Source organism: Amblyraja radiata, chromosome 30, assembly GCF_010909765.2.
Source record: "Amblyraja radiata isolate CabotCenter1 chromosome 30, sAmbRad1.1.pri, whole genome shotgun sequence".
Taxonomy (NCBI): Eukaryota; Metazoa; Chordata; class Chondrichthyes; order Rajiformes; family Rajidae; genus Amblyraja; species Amblyraja radiata.
The window spans coordinates 27,560,379-27,579,832 of NC_045985.1; positions in this window are offsets into that span (position 1 = coordinate 27,560,379).

The window sequence follows — 19,454 nt, forward strand, 5'->3', positions numbered from 1 at the left end:
TAATTTGTATGACCCCTAATGTGTGTGGCCTTTTCAATGTGTAAGGGTGTGGAGAATATTGAGCTGTATAGGACCAGCTGATAGCTCTTAGGGCTGACGGGGTCAAGTTTTTTGATGAGAAAGCAGGAAGGGAGTACTGATTTTGGACGGTCAGCCATGATCATATTGAATGGCGGTGATGGCTCGAAGGGCTAAATGGCCTAGTCCTGCACCTATTTTCTATGTACGTAGACTTAATGCAGTGGGATACTTTCAATAACACTTAGGGAACACACCACATATCATCAGTTTTCTTCGTACGATATTTTGCTCGTCACTTTTCACAATAAATAGCAAATTCCTGGTTAGGCGGGACTGTCATATGCTGAGAGAATGGAGCGGCTGGGCTTGTACACTCTGGAGTTTTGAAGGATGAGAGGGGATCTTATTGAAACATATAAAGTCATTAAGGGTTTGGACACGCTAGAGGCAATAAACATGTTACCAATGTTGGGGGAGTCCAGAACCAGGGGCCATATTTTAAGTATAAGGGGTAAGCCATTTAGAACGGAGATGAGGAAACACTTTTTCCCACAGAGAGCTGTGAGTGTGGAATTCTCTGCGGTGGAGGCCGGTTCTCTGGATTATTTCAGGAGAGAGCTAGATAGGGCTCTTACAGATAGCGGAGTTAGAGGATATATTACCTGAATGGTGGCCGATTAGGAAAAGGGGAGATGGAACGCGACCTGAGTGTCATGGTACACCAGTCATTGAAAGTAGGCATGCAGGTGCAGCAGGCAGTGAAGAAAGCGAATGGTATGTTAGCATTCATAGCAAAAGGATTTGAGTATAGGAGCAGGGAGGTTCTTCTGCAGTTGTACAGGGTCTTGGTGAGAGACCACACCTGGAGAATTGCGTACAGTTTTGGTCTCCTAATCTGAGGAAGGACATTCGTGCCATAGAGGGAGTACAGAGAAGGCTCACCAGACTGATTCCTGGGATGTCAGGACTTTCATATGAAGAAAGACTGGATAGACTCGGCTTGTACTCGCTAGAATTTAGAAGTTTGAGGGGGATCTTATAGAAACTTACAAAATTCTTAAGGGGTTGGACAGGCTAGATGCAGGAAGATTGTTCCCGATGTTGGGGAAGTTCAGAACAAGGGGTCACAGTTTAAGGATAAAGGGGAATTATTTTAGGACTGAGATGAGAAAAACATTTTTTACACAGAGAGTGGTGAATCTCTGAAATTGTCTGCCACAGAATGTAGTTGAGGCCCGTCCATTGGCTATATTTAAGAGGGAGTTAGATGTGACCCTTGTGGCTAAAGGGATCAGGGGATATGGAGAGAAAGCAGGTACAGGATACTGAGTCGGATGATCAGCCATGATCATATTGAATGGCGGTGCAGGCTCGAAGGACCGAATGGCCTACTCCTGCATCTATTTTCTATGTTTCTATGTTTCTATGTTTCCATGATATAGGGGGAAGGCAGGGACGGGGTACTGATTGGGGATGGTCAGCCATGATTACATTGAATGGCGGTGCTGACTCGGGGCCGAATGGCCTATTCCTGCAACCATTGTCTATTATCTATAGACAAATCGATCGAAGACAAACATTGTCGTAACCCAGACCGATCAATCAATTGATACAAAAGGCAGGACCAGTTTTACGCTACAAATGGGAGTCAAATACGGAAAATATCCATCTTTAAACTCGTAGACGTATGACTGTTGACAAATCAAATTCCTTGAATGTTTACATACTAGGCTTATATATTAGATCCATAGAGTCTTAGAGTCATAGAGTAATACAGTGTAAATACAGGCCCTTCGGCCCAACACGACCACACCGGCCAACAATGTCCCAGCACACTTCTTTCACCTGCCTGTGCTTGGTCCATATCCTTCCAAATCTGTCTTATCCATGTACCTGTCACATAGTCCCAGTCTCAACTACCTCCTCTGGCAGCTTGTTCCATACCCTTTGTGTGAAAAGGTTACCCCCGGATTCCTATTAAATCTTTTCCCCTTTTCCTTGAACGTATACCCTCTGGTCCTCGATTCCCCTTCTCTGGGCAACAGACTTTGTGGATCCACCACATCTATTCCTCTCATGATTTTTAAGGGCGACTCGTAAATGTCTACCAGGTCTCCCGCAATTTCCTCTCTAGGATATACTGTACCTGATCAGCCCCTGAAGATTTGTCTACCTTCAAACACGACAGTACCTTCAGTACCTCTTCGACGGTAACCCTGACGGCTCTCAAGACACTTCCAGTGACTCCCTCAATTTATTCCGGCCTACTGTCTTTCTCCTCGGTAAATACAGAGGTACTAATTTCTTAAGTTATTTATTTTGCAACATACGAGGAATTTGCCCATCTCCTGTGGCTCCACAATGAGGTGACTGCTTTGATTCTTGAGATGTCCCACTTTATCTCTAGTTATCCTTTTCCCCCTCATGTATTTAGACAACCTTTGCATCCTCCCACCCCCCCCCCCCCCCCCCCCCCCCCCCTGCCCACTCTCCCGCCCTTCCCTCCCGCCCCCCTTCGGCACCCGAGTCCAGCGTCGGACACCCAGCCCAGCTCGGAATAGGAGATGTCGCCAAACGAAAAGCGGAGACACTGATCCCGGCTGTGGAGAACGTCCAGCGACCACCTTATTAAAATAATTAATTTTATAGATTTTTCAAGTTCCTGTTTATAAAAACGAAAAGCATCTGCATAGTTATTCCCTCTTCCAAGCTTCTAAGCTCTTCTAGGATTTTTCACCGCCACCGACTTCTTTGTAAATGATCTTTGGAGTTGTAGTAGTAGTAGGAGTAGTAGTAGTCGTCGTCGTCGTCGTCGTCGTCGTCGTCGTCGTCGTCGTCGTCGTCGTCGTCTTCTTCTTCTTCTTCTTCTTCTGATAGCTTAGGAGGATGATTAGAGGAGGAGGAGAGGAGAGGAGAGGAGGAGGAGGAGGGGAGGAGGAGGAGGAGGATGAGGAGGAGGAGGAACGAGGAGGAGGAGGCATGAGGATGAGGAGGGGATGAAGCACCGGAGGAGGACGAAAAATGGATAGAAGAGGAAGAGGAAGAAGAGGAAGGAGGGAAGAAGAGGAAGGATGGATAGAAGAGTAACGCAGAAGAAGACGAAGCAGAAGAAGAGGAAGAAGTAGGCAGAGGCAGATAGAGGAAGAGAAGAGGAAGAAGCAGCAGAGGCCGAAGAAGAAGAGGAAGCCGCAAGAAGAAGCCGAATCCTCAGAAGCCGCCGCCGCGGCGCAGACGCCGAGGCTTCTTTCGGAGCGGAGGGAGACGACTTCGGAGGCTTCACTACTGATCGGTGCATCTGGGAGGATTCTTTGCGTCTTTTAGTCTTCTTCGTCTTCTTCTTCTTCTGCGGTGCGGCTTCTTCGGGGCTTCCTCTTCTGCTTATTCTTCTTCTTCTTTTTCCTCCTCCTCCTCCTCCTCCTCTTCCTTCTGCTTCTTCTTCTTCTTCTTCTTCTTCTTCTCCTTCTTCTTCTTCGTCTACTTCTCCTTCTTCTTCTTCATCATCATCCTCTTCTTCTTCTTCTTCTTCTTCTTCTTCTTCTTCTTCTTATTCTTCTACTTCTTCCTCTTCTTCTTCTTTTTGTAAACCAACATCTGCAGGTCTTCTCTCAACATGCAATACTTTACCTGTTGCCCAATTAATTTCATACCTCATTCTAGGAAGTTATCTATCCTCATAATTGCTATGCATTGCAATCAAAGTGTGGTAGTGCCATAATACCGTAGTGCCACAATACGTGTATGCAGTGCCAACAATGTGGAATTAGCGTTTTATCTGCCAGGAGACGATGATGCACCTGCAAACTCCTCCATCTTGTCCTGTCCTCTGTGTGGGTTTCGCGGCAGGAGGAATGCGCGAAATGAAGATCACCATAGCCAGCCTGAATATCATTGGGGGCAGGGGGTCTCTCCGTAGATTTCACCACCTCTCAGTGCTCAGGGACGGGAGGTACGCGGTGATCTTCTTGTGGCTAGTGAGGAACCCATCTGGCTCCTCGAGTGGATGAGCCAACTTAACTCCAATTCGAGTGGAGTGGCTTTCCTGTTGGCCCCGTCTTTCCAGCCGGAGATCGTCAAGGTGCAGGAAATTGTACCAAGCCGGTTGCTGTATCTGGCCGTGCGCCTGGATGGTGTGCCGTTACACTTTATCAATGTGTATGCCCCCAAGATCGGCGCAATGCAGACGCGCATAACGCGGGAGGTGACTATTTTGTTGAATACCATTGAACGTGGAGAGTATGTCTTCTTTGGGGGAGATTTTAATTGTACTCTCGAGGCGAGAGATCGCTCTGGCGTTCAGCGTGACCCGGCAGCAGAGAGAGCTAGTAGACTCTTTTGAGCTGGTCGATGCGTGGCGGAATTTCCATCTGACTCTAGTGCCTTCTCGTACAGGTTTGACGGGAGTGGTTCCCTATTGACCGCTTGTACGTTTCGAAGGCCTATGTCCCCCGTGTCTCGGCGGCCTGCATGCGGCCGGTGCCGTGCTCGGACCACTGCCTGGTTCGAGTGGACTTTATCCCAGCGCGCACGTGGACAGGGTCCGCGTATTGGCATTTTAATAACCGGCTGCTGGAGGATTGCCGAATCCGGGATTCTTTCAGGAAGTTCTGGGTGAAGTGGAGAGAGAGGCAGGGGCATTTACTTTCCCTAAGGCAGCGGTGGGACGTGGATAAGGCCTACGTCCGTCCGTTTTGCCACAACTATGCGAGGGGGTCAACCAAGGGGCAGGACTCCAAGATCGGACAGTTGGAGTTGCTCAACTCGGAGGCTCGCCTGGATCAGACTGGTGGGGCTTCGTGTGATTGGCGGGAGTACTTGGAGAAGAAGGGAGCACTGAGGAACTTGCAGCTTTCGGGGCGCGTATGTGAGGTCGCGGGTCCACATGTTGCACGATCTGGACTGTGCCGCCCCCTTTTTCTTCTCTCTGGAGAAGCGGGGAGGAGCCCGCAGGCAGCTCGTTGAGTTGCTTGCGGATGATGGGTCCTCTGTCACAGATCCAGAGAGCATTGGTGCCTCGGTTCGGTCCAGGACGCTGTTCTCCGCGGGTACATCTAGTAGGGATGCGCAGGGAGTCCTGTGGGAGGGCTTACCCGTAGTGTGCAAAGAGGTGGCTGAATGCCTCGATGATCCCTCAACTCTGGAGGAGCTGACTGCTATCAGCTCAGGGGGGGGGGGGGGGGGGGGGCAAGTCTCCAGGACTGGATGGGCTGACTGTGACGTTTCTTAGATCCTTCTGGGATGTCCTGGGGGGTGACTATATGAACGTCCTGGGGGAGAGCCTGGCGACCGGGGAGATGCCTTTCTCGTGACGTATGGCAGTCGTTGTCCTGCTGGCCAAGAAGGGCGATCTCCGCCTTTTGAAGAACTGGCGCCCGGTCTCTCTCCTCAGCACAGAATACACCGTTTTTGCACGGGAAATGGCGAATCGCCTGGGCCCCGTGCTGGCCCAAGTGATCCACCCGGACCAGTTCTACAGAGTCCCGGGCAGGTCCATCCAGGACAATATCGATCTGGTTCGGGACCTGATTCATCTGTCCCAGGGGGCTGGTCAGTCAGTCGCCTTCCTCTCCCTGGACCAGGAGAAGGCGTTTGACAGGGTGGATAATGACTACCTTCTTGGGTATCTGCAGGCGTTCGCCCAGGAGCCGTTGGTGAGGGAGGAGCGACCTCCGCGCGGTGAGTTAAAAAAAACCCATCGCGGGGCTTGTTTCAGCAGAGGCCCAGGAGCCGTTGGTGAGGGAGGAGCGACCTCCGTGCGGTGAGTTCAAAAACCCATCGCGGGACTTGTTTCAGCAGAGGCCCATGAGCCATTGGTGAGGGAGGAGCGACCTCCGTGCGGTGAGTGTAAAACACATCGCGGGGCTTGTTTCAGCAGAGGCCCAGGTGAGGTGAGGGAGGAGGAACCAAAATCTGCAACGTTCCATTCGCAGATCACACTTCAAATTAAGGGGGCTGGTGGAAGCCTCTGATTGGTCCAACGAACAAGAGCAAGCAGCTAATTTGCTTGTATGCCGGGTAAGGCTTTATTGTATTCGGATAAGGGGGAGTATGAGGGCCAGGGCAGTTTACTGTTCTGGATGTAAGATGTGGGGGGTCATGGAATCTGAGTGCCCTCTAGACGTCCACATCTGCGCCAGGTGCGTCGAGATGGGGCTCCTACGGGACCGTGTTAGGAACCTGGAGCAGCAACTCGATGACCTCTGTCTGCTCAGGGAGAGCGAGGAGGTCATAGAAAGGAGTTACAGGGAGGTGTTCACTCCAAGACCACGGGAGACAGAAAACTGGGTCACAGTTAGGAAGGGCAACGGGCAGAGGCAGGGACTGGTGAGTACCCCGGTGGCTGTACACCTTGAAAATAAGTACTCATGTTTGAGTAAGGGTGGGGGAGACAGCCTACCTGGGGGCAGCGACAGCGGCCGGGCCTCTGGCACAAAGACCGGTCCTGTTGCTCAGAAGGGTAAGGAAAAGAAGAGGAGGGCAATTGTAATAGGGGACTCTATAGTCAGGGGGTCTGATAGGCGATTCTGTGGACGCAGACAGGAGACCCGGATGGTAGTTTGCCTCCCTGGTGCCAGGATCAGGGATGTGTCAGAACGTGTCCAAGAAATCCTGAAATGGGAGGGAAAGGAGCCTGAGGTTGTGGTACATATAGGTACCAACGACATAGGTAAAAAAAGGGAAGAGGTCCTGAAAGAAGAATTTAGGGAGTTAGGTAGAGAGTTAAGGAGAAGGACTGCAAAGGTAACAATCTCAGGATTACTGCCTGTGCCACGCGACAGTGAGAGTAGGAATGGAGCGAGATGGAGGATAAATGAGTGGATGAGGGACTGGTGCAGTGGGTATGGATTCAAGTTTCTGGATCATTGGGACCTCTTTTGGGGAAGGTGCGACCTGTACAGAAAGGACGGGTTGCACTTGAACTCGAGGGGGACCAATATCCTGGCGGGGAGATTTGCAAAGGCTACTGGGGAGACTTTAAACTAGTATGGTTGGGGGGAGGGACTCAAATTGGGAAAGCTAGCAGTCAGTGTGTGAGGCAGGAGGCAGTGAATAGTAGCACTCTGACCCAAAATGTAGGGGAGAGAGAAGAAAAAGACAGTAAACAGAGAATAAGAGAGGGTGGGTTTCTTAAATGTGTATATTTTAATGCTAGGAGAATTGTAAGAAAGGTGGATGAACGTAGAGCCTGGATTGACACCTGGAAGTATGATGGTGTGGGGATCAGTGAAACATGGTTGCAGGAGGGCTGTGATTGGAAACCAAATATTCCAGGATTTCGTTGCTTCAGGTGTGATATAATTGGAGGAGCAAGAGGTGGAGGTGTTGCATTGCTTATCAGCAGTGCTTTGGCAGGGTAGATTAGAGGGCTCGTCTGGGGAGGCTATTTCTGTGGAACTGAGAAATGGGAAAGGGGTAGCAACACTTATAGGGGTGTATTATAGACCGCCAAATGGGGAGCGAGAATTGGAAGAGCAAATAGGTAAGGAGATTGCAGATATTAGTAGTAAGCACAAGGTAGTGATTGTGGGAGATTTCACGTTTCCACACATAGACTGGGAAACACATTCTGTAAATGGGATGGATGGGTTGGAGTTTGTAAAATGTGTGCAGGATAGTTTTTTGCAGCAATACATAGAAGTACCTACTAGAGAAGGGGCGGTGCTGGACCTCCTGTTAGGAAATGAGACGGGTCCGGTGGCAGAGATATGCGTTGGGGAACAGTTCGGGACCAGTGATCACAATACCATTAGTTTCAATATAATTATGGAGAGGGTCAGAACTGGACCTAGGGTTGAGATTTTTGATTGGAGAAAGGCTAACTTTGAGGATATGCGAAAAGATTTAAAAGGAGTAATTTGGGACAGTTTGTTTTATGGGAAAGATGTGGAAGAGAAATGGAGTACATTTAAAGGTGAAATTTTAAGAGTACAGAATCTTTATGTTCGGTTGAAAGGAAATAGTAAAAATTGGAAAGAGCCCTGGTTTTCAAGGGAAATTGGACCCTTGGTTCGGAAAAAGAGAGAGATCTACAATAATTATAGGCAGCATGGAGTAAATGAGGTGCTTGAGGAGTATAAAGAATGTAAAAAGAATCTTAAGAAAGAAATTAGAAAAGCTAAAAGAAGATATGAGGTTGCTTTGGCAAGTAAGGTGAAAGTAAATCCAAAGGGTTTCTACAGCTATATTAATAGCAAAAGGATAACGAGGGATAAAATTGGTCCATTCGAGAGTCAGAGTGGACAGCTATCTGCAGAGCCAAAAGAGATGGGGGAGATATTGAACACTTTCTTTTCTTCGGCATTCACCAAGGAGAAGGATATTGAATTATGTGAGGTAAGGGAAACAAGCAGCGTAGCTATGGAAACTATGAGATTCAAAGAAGAGGAAGTACTGACACTTTTGAGAAATATAAAAGTGGACAAGTCTCCAGGTCCGGACAGGATATTCCCTAGGACATTGAGAGAAGTTAGTGTAGAAATAGCAGGGGCTATGACAGAAATAGTTCAAATGTCATTAGAAACGGGAATAGTGCCGGAGGATTGGCGTACTGCGCATGTTGTACCATTGTTTAAAAAGGGGTCTAAGAGTAAACCTAGCAATTATAGACCTGTTAGTTTGACGTCAGTGATGGGCAAATTAATGGAAAGGATACTTAGAGATAATATATATAAGCATCTGGATAAACAGGGTCTGATTAGGAACAGTCAACGTGAATTTGTGCCTGGAAGGTCATGTTTGACTAATCTTCTTGAATTCTTTGAAGAGGTTACTCGGGAAATTGATGAGGTTAAAGCAGTGGATGTTGTATATATGGACTTCAGTAAGGCCTTTGACAAGGTTCCTCATGGAAGGTTGGTTAAGAAGGTTCAATGGTTGGGTATTATTGGTGGAGTAGCAAGATGGATTCAACAGTGGCTGAATGGGAGATGCCAGAGAGTAATGGTGGATGGTTGTTTGTCAGGTTGGAGGCCAGTGACTAGTGGGGTGCCACAGGGATCTGTGTTGGGTCCACTGTTGTTTGTCATGTACATCAATGATCTGGATGATGGTGTGGTAAATTGGATTAGTAAGTATGCAGATGATACTAAGATAGGTGGGGTTGTGGATAATGAAGTAGATTTTCAAAGTCTACAGAGAGATTTATGCCAGTTGGAAGAGTGGGCTGAAAGATGGCAGATGGAGTTTAATGCTGATAAGTGTGAGGTGCTACATCTTGGCAGGACAAATCAAAATAGGACGTACATGGTAAATGGTAGGGAATTGAAGAATGCAGGTGAACAGAGGGATCTGGGAATAACTGTGCACAGTTCCCTGAAAGTGGAATCTCATGTAGATAGGGTGGTAAAGAAAGCTTTTGGTGTGCTGGCCTTTATAAATCAGAGCATTGAGTATAGAAATTGGGATGTAATGTTAAAATTGTACAAGGCATTGGTGAGGCCAATTCTGGAGTATGGTGTACAATTTTGGTCGCCTAATTATAGGAAGGATGTCAACAAAATAGAGAGATAACAGAGGAGATTTACTAGAATTTTGCCTGGGTTTCAGCAACTAAGTTACAGAGAAAGGTTGAACAAGTTAGGGCTTTGTTCTTTGGAGCGCAGAAGGTTAAGGGGGGACTTGATAGAGGTCTTTAAAATGATGAGAGGGATAGACAGAGTTGACGTGGATAAGCTTTTCCCACTGAGAGTAGGGAAGATTCAACAAGGGAACATGACTTGAGAATTAAGGGAATTAAGTTTAGGGGTAACATGAGGGGGAACTTCGTTACTCAGAGAGTGGTGGCTGTGTGGAATGAGCTTGCAGTGAAGGTGGTGGAGGCAGGTTCGTTTTTATAATTTAAAAATAAATTGGATAGTTATATGGCCGGGAAAGGAATGGAGGGTTATGGTCTGAGCGCAGGTATATGGGACTAGGAGAGAATACGTGTTCGGCACGGACTAGAAGGGTCGAGATGGCCTGTTTCCGTGCTGTAATTGTTATATGGTTATATGGTTATATGGTTCGGATTTAAACCGCGCTTCGTGGCCCGAGTCCGGCTTTTATACGCTGCTGCAGAATGCCTTGTTAAGGTCAACGGCTCTTTGTTGGCCCCATTCACTTTTGGAGTGGGGTTTGTCAGGGATGTCCCATGTCCGGCCAGCTATATTCCGTCTGTGTAGAGCCATCCCTGTACCTTCTACATTGGCGGTTGGGCCGGGGGTGGAGGTGGTTCTCTCGGCCTACGCCGATTATGTCCTTCTGATGCCCACCAATCCTGTTGACCTGCGGAGGATGCGTGAGTACCAGCAGGTTTTCTCAGCTACATCCTCCGCCAGGATAAACTGGGGAAGTGTTCTGGTCGCTTGGTGGGTCAGTGGGAGGTGGACTCCCTGCCGGAGGAGATGACAGTTTATGCGTGGAGCACCATGCAGCCCCTCTACCTGAGGGTCTACCTGCGTCACACTGAGGGGGCTTGGCCAGCGACCTGGCAGGAGCTAGAGGCGAAAGCCGTCGCCTGGCTCGGGCGTTGGTCAGGCCACCTTGGCGTGCTTTCTTACCGGGGGGAGAGCATTGGTCATAAACCAGCTGGTGGCCTCGATGTTGTGGTACCGGCTGGCCACTTTGGTCCCGCCCTCTTTATTTGTCACCAAGATCCAGAGAAAGTTGGTGAACTTCTTCTGGGGAGGGAAGAGTCATTGGGGCTCTTATGGGGCTCTGAGTCTCCCGTTGGAGGAGGGCGGTCAGGCGTTGGTTTGCGTCGTAACCAGGTGGCAGCTCTCCGTCTCAGGACCCAGCGGAGGTATATGTTTTCCGAGTGTCCTCCGAGATGGCACGCGCTGGCGACGTACTTTTCCCGCCTGGGTCGCTGCCTCCAGGCGGACACACAGCTCCCGGTAGCGGGCATCAATGGTCACGCTAGGCGGGAGTTGCCTGGCTTTTATCGAGGTCTACCTAAAGCCAGTAATCTGGTCATCTTCAGCCAGGGCGCTGCTCCACAGGGGGAGGGGGGGGGGTCTTGTGGCTGCGAGGATGGACGGTCCTCACACTGTCACGGTGGGTATGGAAGACAGGCGTGTGCGTCAAACGATTCCAGCCCAGCTTACCCCCGCTCCGTCGGAATAGTTCATAGGACCGACGGCCCGGTCCGTCCCCGAGACCATGACGCGGAGAAGCCCGTACTGCACACTCTGCACTTCCTCGCCCTTGACTTCCATCCGGACACGTCCTGGCGGTCCGTGTTACCACCTGACGGCGGGAGTGGTCCTCGGTGGAGGTCTCTCTATAAGGGAGTCCACCCCCTTTACACTGGGGACCTGAGGTGGAGAGTGTTGCACATGGCTGTGCCCTGTAACAGATACTTGAGCCGGTTCACGGACTCGCCAGCCGCCTGTCACTTCTGCGGCGAGGAAGAGACCGTGTTCCATTTGTGCATGCAGTGTGAGAGGTTGCAGCCCCTGTTCGACTATCTGAAGGGGCTGCTCCTCATGTTTTGGCTACATTTTAGCCCCACACTCGTGATATTTGGGCACCCGGTACAGAAGGGGGAAGGTCTTGAGGGAGGGGGGATTCCCCTGTCTGACTGCTCCTGGGCCTGGCCAAGATGGTAATTACGGGGCCAGGCAGCGGGTAGTCGGCTGGGTTGACTGACTGCCCCTTTACCGGGCCTACGTCCCTGCCCACGTGTCCTTGGAGAGGGAACACGCGGAGCGCACGGGGACTTCCGTGAACGCTGGTCACCGCGGGAGGTTGAATGTTTTGTTGATAAAGATGGCGTTATATTAATTTGATGAACGTTTGTTTGTAACAGTCTGTGCTAATTTGTATATATATAAAATATACTTTGAATAAAAGTATTTGTATAATAAAAAAAACCGCGGTGTTTCATCTCGATGGCTCCAGTTTGCTCCCATATGCTAAAGACGCAATCGGTTGGCGGAGTAAATTGCCTATGCGATATGGCCTCGACCAAGATGGCTGTTGGAGCGTGAGGGGCATTTAAGTGGAATGTAAGGGGATCAACGCATGGCCATGCGGAGAGGAATGGCACCGAGGGGTTAACCTCACAGCGGGCATATACTCTATGGGCCGAATGGTATCTCGGAAAGTAAAATAATATGGATGAGCATCATGTCGAAACGAATTTTCAGATTTTCCAAGATATTAACAGCATTTATTGAATTGGGAACAAAAACGAATGGGCTGTTAATCAGATTTATAAATGTCTCCCTGAACTTTGTCTGGGGACATCCCATAAATAAACATGTTGGTGCAAGCACTCAGACAGCTCAGCATATACCCGGACTGTTCTGCAATGGTAACTGGGTCATTGTAATCTGTTCCTAAAAACTGAACGTGTAAGAAATACACGCTGATGTACCACACGGAGTTTACCATCCACAGTAAGACGAAGCTACTGGATATGGCCAGCGATAGAATGATAGACTTCCTCCTGTTCTCCACCTCTTGATCTGTGCCGCTCTCATCATTCGTGTTCGCTCGGACACCGCTCCTCACTCCGTTGGCTTTTAGAATGTACCTGATTGTCAGGGTGTTGAAGAGAATGCTCGGTAAAATTTGTGCAAATGCCTTTAAAATAGGTTCGACCGACCAAGATGCTACCCACAATGGTGAGGTATAGAAATCTGAGGTTACGCCACATGACCAAGCAACGCTGTCAATTATTTCCCGAGGTACGTGGACAAAATACATTGGGATATTTTCAATAATACTTAAGATAAAGGCCCCTGTTATCACCAAAGGCACAGTTTTCACACTACAATGTTTTGCTCGTATCTTCTGACTACAAATGGTGATTGACGGTGAAAATCACCGTTAGCCGGACAGAGCAATTGATGGAAATAAAATCAAGTGTCAAATTGATGCGACAAACGGAAGTTAGTTTCAGGAATGAATGCGGAAAATAACCATCTTTAATCTCGCAAAAAACTACTTCGAAGATCAGAACCATTAAATCAGGCACGGCCATGGATACCAGATAGCCGGTGATACATTTGGAGAGACCACACTTCCCCCGGGAGAGAATGATGATTCCCAACAGATTAGCTGTAGGAAAGATGAAATTAAAAGTACCAACATTCATAGTTCCATTAGAACGCTAGTTTGACAGATCTTCGTATGAAAGCGAATGAATTAGTCAAGTGGAGTCTTGGCTAGTGGAGTCAAGGGATATGGGGAGAAGGCAGGCACGGGTTATTGATAGGGGACGGATCAGCCATGATCACTATGAATGGCGGTGCTGGCTCGAAGGGCCGAATGGCCTCCTCCTGCACCTATTTTCTATGTTCTATGTCTATGTCTATTTGATTCTGCCTTGATCCCCGCATAGTCCGTAATCTCTGATTCTAATGAGAACATCTTCATAGATAATTTACAAAACTAATAATGAACACAATCCTGCGGCCAATGACATGACTGGATTTAGTGTTGCGGCGTACGGAAGAACAACCGTTACAAGGTTGTAGTCGAATGTAGACAAATAATGCTGGAGAAACTCAGCGGTTGAGGCAGCATCTATGTCGAGAAGGAATTGGCGACGTTTCGAGTCGAGACCCTTCTTCAGACTGATGTCGGGGGGGGGGGAGAATGGACGTAGGCAGAGACAACAGGACTTGTGGGAGTACTGGGAAGGAGAGAGAAAGCAAGGGTTATCTAAAATGAGAGAGGTTAATGCTCATGCCGTTGGAGTATAAATTACCAATGCGAAATATGAGGTGCTGTTCCTCCAATTTGCGCTGGGCCTCATTCTGGCCACGGGAATCACACTAGACAACACTTCTTCCAACCCTGCTTCTTGTAAAGACTATTCCCTACATCTAATTCTTCCGTCTACGTCGCATCTACGCCCAGGATGAGGTTTCCCATACCAGGGCATCGGAGATGTCATCATTCAATAGGACACGGGGGTCCCCCTCTTCCTTTATAGCTCTTACTAGGGGTTCCTCGATATCCCGCAGCTCCGCTTTTGCTCCCAGTCCCCCCATTCGTAACAAGGACAGAGTTCCTCTTGTCCTCACCTACCACCCCATCAGCCGTCGCATACAGCATATAATCTTCCAACATTTTCGCCACCTTCAACGGGATCCCACTACTGGCCACATCTTTCCATCTCCACGCCTTTCTGCGTTCCGCATAGACCGTTCCGTCCCTGGTCAATTCGACCCTTCCCACCCAAACCACCCCGTTCTCTGGAACTTTCCCCGACAACTGCAGGAGATGCAACACCTGTCCCTTTACCTCCCCCCTCGACTACATTCAAGGACCCCGACAGTCCTTTCAGGTGAGGCAGAGGTTCACTTGCACCTCCTCCAACCTCATCTCCTGTATCCACTGTTTCAGGTGTCAACTCCTGTGCATCGGCGAGACTAGCGCAGGCTCGGCCATTGCAGTCTGGGCCTCCTCCATTGTCAGAGTGAGGCCCAGCGCAAATTGGAGGAAGAGCACCTCATATTTCGCTTGTGTAGTTTACACCCCAGCAGTATGAACATTGACTTCTCTAACTTCAAAATAGACCTTGCTTTCCCTCTCCATTCCCTTCCCAGTTCTCCCACCAGTCTTACTGTCTCCGACTACATTCTATCTCTGATACACCCATACCCCTGACATCAGTCTGAAGAATGTCATCCATTCCTTCTCTCCAGAGGTGCTGCCGGTCCCACTGAGTTACTTCAGCATTTTGTGTCAACCTTCGATTTAAATCAGTATCTGCAGTTCTTTCCTACCTACATATAACTTATGTCTTGTGCAGGTGAATGAAAGGAAAATCGGAACAAGTGCTGAATTAGGAGAAATAGGAATAATGCGATTACTGTTGCAGCGTGAAAGATAATACAGATCCATGTAATCCAAACGCTTGCATATTCATACATGGTATTTAAACAATGAAAATCCAAGGCACTGAAGTTGCACAATTTAAATCATTCAAAGGCCTTTCCGCACGTTGAGATGGCGATTAGGTTATGAGTTTACAGATACAGCGCAGAAGCAGGCCCTTCGGCCCACCGAGTCCGCGCCGAGCAGCGAACCCCGCACATTAACGCTATCCGAAACACACGAGTGACTATTTACATCAATGCCCAAACAATTAACCTACAAACATGGACGTCTTTGAAGTGTGGGAGCAAATCGAAGCTTTCCGAAGAAAACCCACACGGTCACGGGAAGAACGTTCTAACTCCTTACAGACAGCATCCGTAATCAGGGTCGAACCCGGGTCTCTGGCGCTTTAAAGCAGCAACGCTACCGCTGCGCCACCGTGTGAACTTGTGGATGGTGAATGCCGTGAACATAAATATTACAGAATCATTCTCTGAATGTAGTCAGTGAACATCGCGATAGTGCACGAGACAAACAAGACTTTATTACAAATTTAAGCTGTTAAGTTAAACTTTGTGGCGATATCCTGCCAATTCATTAATGTCACCGTTGTTTAATTAACCTGATCATTAGGCTAAAAGGGTACTTAAGTATATACTTCAGTTCCGTTCTGTATTTGGTCTGAGCCACGGCGTAAATAAATGTGTTTGTACAGGGGCTCAGAAGCTGCAACATATATCCTATCTTTTCCATAACTGCGAGGGAGTGGCTGGATTCGGTGCTGAAGTATTGAGCATCTGTAACTTTTACACATATGAAATAAGCCGCGGCCACAAACCACAGTAATAGAAAACTACCAGATATGGCAAGTAATAAAATGATGGATTTTGTTCGGTTCTGCGCCTCTTGGTCGTTCTGGTTCTCAGGCGTTTTGCTGCTGCGCAAATTCTTCCGGATTTTGCTGGCGACTAAAATGTACCTGATAGTCAGAGCATTGAAGAGCAAAATCAGAAAGAATGGAGCGAACGGCGTTAAGATGCTGTCAGTCCAGGAATACGCCAGCCACCCCGGAGCGGAGTAGAAAACAGGTTTCAGCGAGCAATGCCTCGGTACCCCGTCAACTACTTCCCGAGGTTCGAAAACTAAATATATCGGCATGTTTTCTGCAACGCAAAGCAGGCAAGCTGCTGCTATGACGACGGCCGCAGTTCTTGCGGTGCAGTATCTGTTCCTCAGCTTCTGACAGCTGATGGCCACAAACCGGTCAAAGGTGAAGCAGACTGTTAACCAAACGGAGCTGTCAACTGTTACAAACCCCAGGATATAGGTCGAACTGCAGACGGCTGTATGTTTCAGGAATGAATCGGGAAAATACGTGGCACTGATCTCCAGCAGTGCTATCGTGAATATCAGGACGAGGAGATCTGCCACCGCCATCGCAAGCAGGTACCGGGTGATGCACGGGGACAGGCCACACTTCCCACGGAAGAGAATTACAATCGTCAATATGTTCGCTGAAAGACATAACATCCCAGAATTGTCAGGTATGTTGAATGGACATGCACGGATTTCATGTGAAGAGAAAGCACAAAGCAGGCAGTTATGTTCCATACCACGACACTCTATCAAGCTCGCACCTATTCCTTTTCTCTTTTACATGTGACAATAGACAATAAACAATAGACAATAGGTGCAGGAGTGGCCATTTGGCCCTTCAAGCCAGCACCGCCATTCAATGTGATCATGGCTGATCATCCCAATCATTACTCCGTTCCTGCCTTCTCCCCATATCCCCTGACCCCGCTATTTTAAGAGCCCTATCTAGCCCTCTCTTGAAAGCATCCAGAGAACCTGCCTCCGCCGCCCTCTGAGGCAGAGAATTCCACAGACTCACCACTCACCAAAAGTGTTTCCTCGTCTCCGTTCCAAATGGTTTACTCCTTATTCTTAACGAGGTGTTACGAGACCACTAGATTTTAGCCGTACAGCACATTGGGCCCACAACGTCTGTGCAAATCGTGACATCAAGATACACTAATATCATCTGCATGCGTGTGATCTATATTCCCCCATGCCCTGTATATCAGTGTGCCTATCCAATGCCCTCGTAAACACCATTATCGTATCTGCCTTCACCACCAACCCAGACAGCGCGTTCCAGGTATCCAGCAACCTCGGTGTAAACCATGTGTATTGAACATCTTTAAACTGTCACCTTTTCGCCTTAAGCTGCGTTTGCCTTTGATAATTCTAGTCTGAGGAAAAGCTTCTGACTACCCTAGGGGTAGCCCTGTTACTATTTTCAGTAGTTTAGATTAGTTTAGTTTCGTGAAACAGCGCGGAAACAGGCCCTTCGGCCCACTGAATCCCCGTCGACCAGCGATCCCCGCACATTAACACTACTCTACACACACTAGGGACATTTGACAATTTTTACCAGGCTAATTAACCTATAAACCTGAGTCTGGGAGGAAACCGAATAATCAGAAAATCCTACGCAGAATGACGGGGAGAAAGTACAAGGCTCTACCGCTTCGCCACCGTGCCGCCCACAAATCGTCCACAAATATTTCAATGTATCTAGCGGTACTATCACACATTAAGGCATCAGTGCAATTCAATTAACATTTAAAGATCTACGTGTTAGAATCACAAGTGATAACATAAATATTGCAGGGACCTGTATCGCGGAGAAAATTTGCTGTCCAGTCCAGACACGTCCTACGAGAACGTCTTGTTCACATATTGTGATAACGCACAGAGCGTGTAAATTATTGATTCTAAAATCTATTGTTTATGTCTTCCGCGATAAGTAAGATCAAAATTTGTAACATCATATTTCTGAAAGGTGTGTTCAGCGCTAGAAGTTGATATCAGCTTCCAGGTGACATGAGCTGACCATAAAACAAGTTACTTTGAACTACGTCGTTCTTCAAAGAAAGCATTAAACCAAATAAAGGAGAATAACATCAGTAAAAGTATCATTGGGGGGGAAAAACAATTCGGAAATCGAACTCTCCTTCGTTCGTTGGCCTTATACAGCTTGCGGTCGAAGAGGTATGTATCGCCTCAGGAAAGAGCAGGAAGGAACTGCAGATGCTGGTTTACGCCGGAGATACATACAACACACTGGAGTAACTCAGCGGGGTCCCTCTCCACTGACCCTCTCTCGGGAGAATGGTCGGGAGAAACATTTAATTTACTTCAGTTTAATACAGCGTAGAAACAGGCCCTTCCGCGCACCGAGTCCGCACATTAATTCCGCACTAAAATTTTACATTTTACATTTATACCAAGCCAATTAGCCGACAAATCCGTACGTGTGTGGGGGAAACCGAAGATCTCGGAGACCCACGCAGATCACGGGGAGAACGTTCAAACTCCGTACAGACAAGTACCGGCAGTCAGGATCGAACCCGAGTCTGTGACGCTGTAAGGCACAACTCTACCGCTACGCTACCGTGCCACCCTAGCGTCACCTATTACCTTTCTCCAGAGATGCTGCCAGACCAGCTGACGAACTCAAGCTCGGAAAAGTGTCGACGTTAGTAAATAATAAGTGGTCGCAGGGACTTACCAGGTATGCCGATCACAGCAAGAACATGGTAGTAAATGTCTTCTATCAGAGCAAGTACCTGACGCCCCATTTTACGTCGTATGGCGGCAAGGCCGTGTTTGCAACGCAAGTGATCAAGTGGCCATATCACACGCTCATTTATAATACGTGTGATTCGTCCCAAATGGGACAATTAGTTTACATAATCAATGACGTTGCCCATTGAACAAAGAGGCTTGCAAATGAGTTTGTGCTTTTTTTCTTCAGGGAAAATAGGATAATCTTGAATCAAATTTCCCCTGGGATGATTTTAGAAAATTAAATTGTGAAATACATGCTGTGCTTTGGAGGACTACATTCGTTGAAATAAATAACATTAAAGACGATTTATTCACGAATCTATTTTTTAGGTAAACCAGCTTCTTAAGCAAATAAACGTCTAGTCCGTGCAAGCAGGTAAGCTGACTTTTGTCCATCCATCTGCCACTCACCCTCACCTCACCTGGATCTACCTATCACTTGCCAGGCTTGGTCCCGCCCAACATCTTCTTCAGTTTTCTTCTCTTGACTACATGCAATGCGAAGAAGGGTCCTGATCCGAAACGTGTCCTGTCCATCTCCTCTAGAGATGCTGCCTGGCCGCTGACAGACGAAATATCTTACTCCGGCATGCTGTGTTCTTAGCTGACAGACGAAATATATCAAAAATATTTTTTAAACTACCCCGCACGCTCTTCGTATTATCAGTATGTAAATCTTCAAATATGCTCCTCTGCTCTCAAAGCTATACCCTCTCGTCTCTGGTATCCCCACTCTGGGAGATACCTTCTGGTTGTCTATCCGTCTTTCACAATTGCATGTGGCTGTATTAGGTTTCCCCTCAACCTCTGACGTTCGAAGGAAAACAATCCAAGTGTGTCCAGTCTTGTCAATACATCCTAATCCAGGCAGCATACTGGTTTAATTTGGTTTAGTTTAGAAATGAAACAGGGAAATAGCCGCATCCACACCGACCATTTTACCCGTTTCCAATATTTATATCTTATCACTTTTGCCTATCAACTCC